This window comes from Schistocerca cancellata, chromosome 2 (assembly GCF_023864275.1).
Source record: "Schistocerca cancellata isolate TAMUIC-IGC-003103 chromosome 2, iqSchCanc2.1, whole genome shotgun sequence".
NCBI lineage: Eukaryota > Metazoa > Arthropoda > Insecta > Orthoptera > Acrididae > Schistocerca > Schistocerca cancellata.
The window spans coordinates 881,749,241-881,759,323 of NC_064627.1; the positions used below are offsets into that span (position 1 = coordinate 881,749,241).

At 39.5% G+C, this 10,083-nt stretch overlaps 1 pseudogene; it reads left to right on the forward strand.

The window, feature by feature from the left end:
• The first annotated feature begins 2,334 nt into the window (after positions 1-2,334).
• LOC126163674 (5S ribosomal RNA) lies at positions 2,335-2,452 on the forward strand (annotated as a pseudogene).
• Positions 2,453-10,083: the final 7,631 nt, after the last annotated feature.

Here is a 10,083-nt window from a genome sequence, read left to right on the forward strand (position 1 = left end):
TCTTCTAGATGTAGACAGAGTTTCCTTGTAGCAATGTTCAGTATTTAGGGATATGACAGGAACGTCTATTCGAAGCAAAAACGTGTGGTAAACATGGTTTCCAAAACTATACCTTATGAGCTATGAGCAGTTCTTCACCATCGCTTCTGTGAAACTAATTTCTTCTACTGCAAGCTGGTCACTTCCCATATTTTCAGTCGGCCGCAGTGGCCGTGCGGTTCTAGGCGCTACAGTCTGGAGCCGAGTGACGCTATGGTCGCAGGTTCGAATCCTGCCTCGGGCATGGATGTGTGTGATGTCCTTAGGTTAGTTACGTTTAATTAGTTCTAAGTTCTAGGCGACTGATGACAGACGTTAAGTCGCATAGTGCTCAGAGCCAGCCCAAATTTTTAGAGGTGGTAGTGTGCACGAAAACAAAAAAAAAACAAAAAATACCAGTAGAGATGGGCCTTAAAGTACATACCTGAAGATCTATGTGAAACACATTCCTGTGAAACACATCTACTGTGAAATACGTCTCTTCTGCTGAACGAGGACTCACAGCTCCAAAGACGTGTACTTAGAGCGTATGCTTTCTAGACAACTTTTTCTTGTTTTGACCAATATTACCACCTTCCAAAATATTGAAAGTAAAGAGCTTGTAGTAGAAGAGATTTGCTTCATTGTATCGAAGATGAAGTGCTCACAGCATGGTCTGATTTTAGAGCCCATATTTATTAGACATTTTTATTTCGAATTATCATTCATATCCCTGAATACTGACCGTTTTTCCTCCGATCCTCTGTTTATTCTGTTGCCTAGTATATTCTGTTGCATTACTTCTAATTTGCCGTCTTTCATCTTCAGTAGCAAAACATACGCAACAGTAACGTATTTAGTGTTATAAAGACAATTTATGAGTCGCAATCGGTAATAATGTATGAATTTTTTTGCCTGAAGAGGACACAAATCCAACTACCTGACACAGGTATATCTGTGCAGAAGCCTGAGCTTATTCGACACGCATTAATCAATATGACAGGACGACACGTAAAAAAATATATACCTGTCATCATGTGCCTTACATTGATATTAGTTTTACTGGACAAGGAGCGTAGAAGCAGGGGTTTACTTAAACTCTGCGACTCCAATGGGCAATCTTCTTGAATTTCACTACACGTTAAATTTTTGTATCTGCAGAGAATTCTTGTAAGATCTGGTGTACTTTAGTCATTAGTTTAGAGCTGTGTAGAAATTGAGGACTTCGGCACTGCTCCTCCTGTCTTCGTGTTTTCGTTCTCAGCGTACTGTTTCCTGTTATGAAACACTGATTTTTTCTCTCATTAGTATTAGATCTATTTCAATTTTTCTTTTAATTTTGTCACGCAAATGGCGTTTTTCTGTTGCATTTCTTTGATCCAATTGTTTCTTCGTCGGTGACAGCGAAGTTAGTGTGTTTAAGCGCACGTTTACGAGTTTCTTGGGCAGTCCTGCGAGCATTTGTGATACCGGTTTGTTAGAGAATGGTACAGTCGAAGACTTGGTTTAATAAGATATAGGCACCACGTTCAGCTTTAGAATCTGTTGTGGGAGACGCAGTACTATCCCTTTAAAATGAACGCTATAGACAGTAGTTTTAATCTGAATGTTGCTGCCATCACTTCTTCTGTAGAGATTATCGATCACTTGTTTCTGGGTCTTTGGGTAGGCCCTAAACTGAAATAAGTAATATTACTACCATAATTTTCTGATTATATTTTTCAAATACAACTACGTCACAATTCGACACTATTAATATCAAACGCAACTAACTAAATCGACAAGACATGTAAATAAAGAATTAAAACACAAAACTTACTCGCTTCTTGGCGCGAGTTGAATGGAGTTCTCGACGTGACGTAATGTGCAGAACTTAGGTTCAAATGGCTGTAAGCACTATGGGACTTAACATCTGAGGTCATCAGTCCCTAGAACTTAGAACTGCTTAAACCTAACTAACCTAAGGACATCACACACGTCCATGCCCGAGGCAGGATTCGAACTTGCGGTCATAGCGGTCGCGAGGTTCCAGACTGAAGCGCCTAGAACCGCTTGGCCACACTGGCCGGCCAGAACGTAGGAAAATCTGGGCACGCACTTGCATCCTTTATCAATATTTACTATGAGAAGGTGTTTCAGGAGATATATATGTTCTGGGGGAGGTGTATCGTAGCTTTCTGTAATATTTAATAAGAGCCATAAAAGTTATCTAACGAAGAATTTAAATGGCAATTTTAGATAACACCACAAAAGCACAGTTAACTCTGGGTGTTCTAAGCCTGTTCACTATTATTTACCCTTTTAAATACTAGTACTGCCAACGGCCTTGCCGCAGTAGTAACACCGGTTCCCATCAGATCACTGAAGTTCAGCGCTGTCGGGCTGGAACAGCACTTGGATGGGTGACCACCCGGTCTGCCGAGCGCTGTTGGCAAGCGGGGTGCACTCAGCCCTTGTGAGGCAAAATGAGGAGCTACTTGATTGAGAAGCAGGGGCTCCGGTCTCGGAAACTGACATAGGCCGGGGGAGCGGTGTGCTGACAACATGCCCCTCCATACACGCATTTAGTGACGCCTATGGGCTGAGGATAACATTGCGCCCGGTCAGTACCGTTGGGCCTTCATGGACTGTGCGAGAGGAGTTTAGATTTTAATAATAATACTAACACCATTATTTACAAATTGCAGAACAGATCACCCAATTTGCAAGTGTATCGCACATGTTAATGTGTCACTGTTGTACTACTTGCAGCACTTATTATGGGAAAATAGGACCAGTAAGTAATAGAGCAGAAACCATTTGAACTGGTGACCAAATGTCGCCTCAAAATATCTTTAGGCCGGCCGATGTGGCCGAGCGGTTGTAGGCGGTTCAGTCTGGAACCGCGCAACCACTACGGTCGCAGGTTCGAAACCTGCCTCGGGCATGGATGTGTGTGACGTCCTTAGGTTAGTTAGGTTTAAGTCGTTCTAAGTTCTAGAGGACTGATGACCTAAGATGTTAAGTCCATTGTGCTCAGAGCCAGAGCCAGCCATATCTTTAGATTAAGAATTCCAAACACATAATTAGATGCTCATTTTATACTTCACTAAAATTACTGTTGAGGTATCGTAATTCCGTATTGGTTTGGATCTCACTATGTGCCTCAGTGAACAGAGAATCAGATAAATAAATACCTAGAAAATCAAAGATATGTTATTCTTTTTTGAACATTTCGTAAGTAAGAATATTAACAGAATGCTTTCTCTGGTGGTTAATAAGTGATAATTACCCCTCCTTATATTCTATGAGTGGGGTAAGTGTGGTAACATTACTAACCACCATAGGTTTGTATTTTTAGTCTCAGCAAACTGGAATGTGAATTCTCCCTTTACTCTGCGTGTGCGTGTTTTTGTTCTGTAACATTAGAATGCATGTTGTTGTTGTTGTTGTCTTCAGTCCTGAGACTGGTTTGATGCAGCTCTCCATGCTACTCTATCCGGTGCAAGCTTCTTCATCTCCCAGTACTTACTCCAACCTAAATCCTTCTGAATCTGCTTAGTGTATTCATCTCTTGGTCTCCCTCTGCGATTTTTACCCTCCACGCTGCCCTCCAATGCTAAATTTGTGATCCCTTGATGCCTCAGAACATGTCCTACCAACCGGTCCCTTCTTCTTGTCAAGTTGTGCCACAAACTCCTCGTTTCCCCAATTCTATTCAACACCTCATCATTAGTTATGTGATCTACCCATCTAATTTCCAGCATTCCTCTGTACCACCACATTTCGAAACCTTTCTATTCTCTTCTTAACCAAACTATTTATCGTCCATGTTTCACTTCCATACATGGCTACACTCCATACAAATACTTTCAGAAACGACTTCCTCACACTTAAATCTATACCCGATGTTAACAAATTTCTCTTCTTCAAAAACGTTTTCCTTGTCATTGCCAGTCTACATTTTATATCCTCTCTACTTCGACCATCATCAGTTATTTGGCTCCCCAAATAGCAAAACTCCTTTACTACTTTAAGTGTCTCATTTCCTAATCTAATTCCCTCAGCATCACCCGACTTAATTCGACTACATTCCATTATCCTCGTTTTGCTTTTGTTGATCTTCACCTTATGTCCTCCTTTCAAGACACTGTCCATTCCGTTCAACAGCTCTTCCAAGTCCTTTGCTGTCTCTGACAGAATTACTATGTCATCGGCATGCATATCAGTTCAGAAATTCAGATTTCAGTGACTTCTCTATGACAACGGCTACATGTGTCATAATAAATTGCCTTGAAACAATAAAGACATCATCTATATTTGTAGTTAATGATAATATGCTCAATACCCATGTGTTTTGTAATGTCTCTTGCGGAATAGGGAACAGAAGTTAGCTATAATTTTACCTTTCGTTATCCGATTCATAATCATCTAAGGGTATTGCTTTGAATAAGGGCAATATAAATAGTTTTTGTATTGAAGAAAAAATGATTCAGTTAACAAAGATGATTATAATTTACATAATTGATGAATGAACAGTATCGTAATGTTACCAGATTGGTCGAGACATTTTTGACACAGGCTATTCCCAAATATATAATTGAAGAAAATATATGATTTAGACAAAGTGATATTTCAGAACTTTTAACCACATTATTCTTGCTTTAAAGAAAACTGACACTCCAATGTAAGTTTTACTCGAAACATTATATTGCAGCTAGATCAATAATTTTTACAGAAAATGATTAAATGGGGAAGAAATAATAATTGTTCTCTTTTACGCAAAACGAAATAGCTAGCTATGAATCACTGATAATAGTTAACATCGCTAGACTAGCAAAGCCTGTATTGAGACTAACAAAGGAAAGTACTTAGTACTTAAAGTTTGACGTTTACGTAACTGTCAAAAGTAATGCAACTCTAAGACGTATGCATACAAACTACACTATGTATGGTTAGTATACTGAATTAATATATTCTTTTTAATTTAATGACGAAAGTATAATTTATCTCGCTCCAGACGTCTGCAGTTGTTTTAGTTGACTCTTAAAAATGCCTCATTTATCTATATTTTAAAGAATGGTTATTATAAAACGAAGTTGCCTATTCTTATTATTACAGATGTCTGGAAGAAAGCTTATTTTGGACTTTTGATATACTCCATAGGCACAATTTTTGTTATATTTGATAAGTGTAAAAATAAAAAAGTAAATTTTGGATATAGCAGCAAAAGCTGCGCAGTTTTCAGATGATATTTGTGTACATTTTCTATTACTATTTGAAGCCATATACTTCAATTTTGATAGTAAATATATGTGAAGATTCTGTCACTAAAAATTCCATTAAATTGCGGCAGAGCACGCCGCAGGACTGTAGAGGATGAGGCTATCGCCTGGTAACACGCGGCTCCGTGCCTATGCCAGTTTGTCAGCGGAACACGAAATTATGGCGGCTTTTATCCTTTTACGCGTTTTTCCACGTTAAGTAGCATAAAATCTGGATCTAGACAGCTTAAAATTGAATCAGGTATACGCTCGGAATAGGTTCCTGATTAACGATCATTTCTCCTTGATATTACTGTGGGCTTCCGCTATTTATGAACGTAACAACCTCATTCCTTTACAACAACCCGTGCGGCACACGCCGCCGAATTGCAGACGCTGTATATAGCGTGGCTATGACTTTGTACCCAATCGCCCGACGAAGCTGTACTGTTTGTCAGCCTAATGGGGATGTGAATCCGTCATCGGCTGCTGACGGGGCAGTTTATGCTCCGCTACCAGGATTACGAATCGTCCGCTCGTTTTCGCTTCACGTGTTCCACACAAGATATGCTAACATTACGTCTCGCATGGTCTGCAGACACACAATACCACAAACCACTGCCATGAAGGCCGAACACGCATCTCCGAATCAACTACATAGCTTCGCTGCAATTATATCCTTGGCAACGACGGCGCATGGTAATTTTTCATAAAACTTTAATCTCTGACAAACACCCATCCAGAACATTTTCTTCTCAGCAAACATTTATAAATATGTGTCACGCTACTGTAGATAGGACAGTTCTTATGATACGTATTGTTTTACAAGTCCTCGAGTTTAGACGCTATGTACATGCTTTCATTTGATACATATGCTTCCGTCACATACGTGTAATTTTCTAAGAAGAAAATATCCCATTATCCTACTGTAACAGGTAACTTCATATTGCTGCCGATTAATTACGGGGAGAGATTTAGAAATTTATTGAAAATCATAGTAATTGCTTCTTTCCCTTGTAAAAATCAAAGCTGTTGACGATGTCTCAATATAATCTTAACTTTGTCTATTGCGACAGTGACATTCCAGTTTTTGAAATATCCCGAAAAATAGCTTTGTTTCCAACTCCGCGTAATCTTCGGGTACAGCGCAAATACCTTCCTCTTGATACGAGTATTTCCTCTCTCCTGGCCAATTTTTTGACCATGAGTAACAGGAAACAAATGATTTAAAGGCAAATATGACCACATTAGTTGTGCAACAGCCTACATGTATGAAGCTTTTTTGACTTGTGCAAGAGAATGTGATCAGCTGTTAGCAACGTTATGATTAGGACTGTACATAACAGTGTAAGCAACACAGTGACAAAATTATTATTTTGAGGACTAAATCAAACTCAGCCCCAAAACGTATTTTACCAGTGTACATACCCACACCAAAAGCGAAAACCGAAAAATAAGAGAATAGCGAGGAAGTTGAGATATTGGTTAAATATGTGTGGCAAAATAAAAATCGGATAGTTCTAGCTGAATGAAATGCTAAAGATAATGTACAGCAGAAGTATTGGAGAATCTTGACTGGGAGAACGGATTAAGAGAGAGATCTGGATATGACCTAGCGCCTCTTCTAAAGCCAGAAAAAATGTATGCTTTCAAAAGGCAAGGAGAAATACGAAGCTATTAGCTAGACTATATAATGATTGCATAAGATCGAAGGAAAATACGGGTCTTCATAGTATAGCGAGGTGAGGATATATAAAAAGTCAAGAGGAATTAGCGGTAGGCTCAAATTATTAAGAAGATTTGGATTTAAGTTTCAATCGATAAGGGAACTCAGAAAGATTCGCACACATCAAAAGTCGTCACGTTGGAAAGTAGAAATTAACGTAAATTCTTAGAGGTACAGAGCATTTCTATGCTTACTGTACAAAAGGACAATTCGTGATTATGAGCTGTATAGTAGCTTGGTACGAATATCAATTAAATGTAATTAATTAAGGTTTATTGGTTTGCAAGGATAGATTTAATACATGAGGAAGATTGTATCAATGTAATGCTGTGTCAACACAATATCGATGAGCGAAAAACCACACGATAATCTTATAATGTAACCCTATGGGAGTAAATTCTCTGTCATTATGCTAATCATACAATTGAAGCCTTTTTCATGAATTCCCTTTGAAGTTGAAGAGAAAATCAATTCTGCCACAATATGTCGTAGCTGCCTGGGTTGTAGAGTGCTGGAAAAAATGTTGAATTTAAATAAATAATACCTTTAGAAGTACCTCTAGAAAAGTGTCACTCTTTCTAGCGAATTTGGCACGTACATTAATTTGTTATTTCTTGTTTTAGCTACGCGCTTCATGAGTTGATAATCTGACTGAGCTGAATGTTTTCGAGTAGGAGCGCTCTGTTCTCGCAACGACAACATAGCTGCATAAGATGAATCTCTCTAGTGAATTGTAGCAACCAAAAAGGAAACGAACGAACATCATGAAGAGAAAGACCAGCTGTTGCTTAATGGAACAGTAATCTATGCCGATTAAGCTGTCTGTTCCTAGAAGTCATTGAGACGGCACAAATTCAACCAGAAAGAGAAAATCTTCAGCCTTTACGAATGTTACAGAGAACTACTGCTGTTTCGTCAATGAGCTGATGTTCCGCAAATACTAATAGCTGGTTGTTAGTTCTTACACGTGCTGAGTCAGCTACTGTCCGCTTAGTTAATGACAAACCGTTCCAGTTGTTAAAAAGAAGTTTATTGAGTCCACGGCCTTCATATTAGGCTATTCTGGAGTGGTTCTGAAAAATTGTGCTGTGTGGAAACAATATTCAAACCATAAAAGTAAATGCCAGATGGATTTAAAATGTTTCATGCCCAACGATGTCGTGAGAAACATATTTGGCACTCATGATTTGAATTTTACGCTATCTGTATGAAAGTATCGGCACGTCTCTTAGTGTATTTAATTTGAGGGGAGAGGTGCGAGGTTGAATTTTAGAGTTTTTATGAGTTTTTGGAAGTTTGTAGTCGGTGGCTTTGTGCAGCCACACTGCGAAGTGTCAATGTTAGAGTCAGGTTAATCTACAGTAGATGTGGGCACCTTCAGTTCGATGAATACATGAAACATTTTCCAAATTTCTGTTCAATTCATCCTTTGTAAATTGATGCTTTTTCTGTATGTGTACTGTGTCAGCAGCGACAACATTTTGCTCAGAGCACATATTATCTCACATCTAAGCAAAGATATGTTAGTATTAATTTGGAGTTTTTGCGGTATGAGCGAGTATAGTTGCGCTTGATTTGATTTTCTAATTCCTACACTTCCTTCTGTTATCCTGACAACCCTATGTGGTTATTTAGAGATTATTCACTGATTAATCTCATTTACCCTGCCTGTAAAGTATTGTTTTGTGACTGCCATTGTTTTGTCTGTAGTTGGGCCACGTTCGACCAAATTATTTAACAAATAATGTGTACCATATATTCAGAAGTAAATTAAAACTTCTACATTTCAGCTCCTTCGCCTACCGTTGAGGTGTTTGTGGAGAAGTAACAAGAAAGCCCCAGTAATGGATATAAATGAAATAATCTGTCTCCTCAATTAATATGTATATTCTTCTTAAGTAATTACGAGATGCAGGAAGTGAGTGGGCCAAAAGTTCGATTCTTAAAGAAAAGAGGATATGTAAGTTAATATAACTCCAGTGACGTAAAAAAAATGACAACACCAAGAAGTAGTTGTGCGTCATAACGAAAGACGTTACGCGTATTTCTATATCTGAAAGACGTACGTTCAAATTTCGCGCCAGTCGCATAGCAGTGGCTCTAGTGGCGCCACTAAGAGGATGCATATCAAGTTTGCTTTACATACACGCTGGAACAGTCGTGAGCGTTAGTTAGCTCAGAGACTGGACAAGGTGTGTTGACGTTAGTCAGAATGCCTTTGAGATGACAAAGGCGCGATTATCAACATCTCGCTGAGTCTGAACGAAGTCGAGTAATAGGCGGTACTGTAGAAAGACTTGGTAGGAAAGTAGTCACTGTAGATAATTGCTGGCAGCGGTGCTCACGAGAATGTAAAATCACAAGACAATCGGGCTCCGGCTGCCGTCGTGGCGTTACAGAGATACCCTGCAGCGTGCATTCCACACACCCCAAACTATTGCCATTTGAAACTTCAGTTTTGTCGTGTAAAAGCCCATTGAAGGGCAGGGTGGAAGTCTATTGTGTTTTATGACGAATTTTTGTTCCGCGTATGTGCCAGTGATGGCCGTGTGTCGTTTAGAAAGAGACCAGTTGACTAGTTGAGTGCCTGCAATCAACCTGTCTGCGTCCTAGGCACACTGGACTTACGTCTCAACTTATGGTCTGAGGAGCGACTTCGTATAACAGTAGGAGCATTCTTGTGATTATCTCACGCACCCTACTACAAAACTGTTCCTCTATCTGGTGATCCATCCTGTCGTGCTGCCATTCATGATCACCATTTCAGGCCTTCTTTCCAACAGGGTAACTCCCATTCACATACCGCTATTGTAACCCAGCATTCTGTACAGGGTATCGATATGTTGCCTTGGTCTACCCGACCACCAGATCTGTCTGCAGTCGAACACATGTGGGACATCACGGACGACAACTTCAGCGCCATCCAAGAGACAGCACCTACCATTCCCGTGTTGACCGATCAAGTGCAACAGACGTAGAGCTCCAACCCACAAACTGACATCTGGCATAGTAAAATCCATTCATGTCTGCATGCTTGCATTTAAAATTCCGATTATTACACCAGTTATTAATGTACCAGTACTTCACATTTACAGT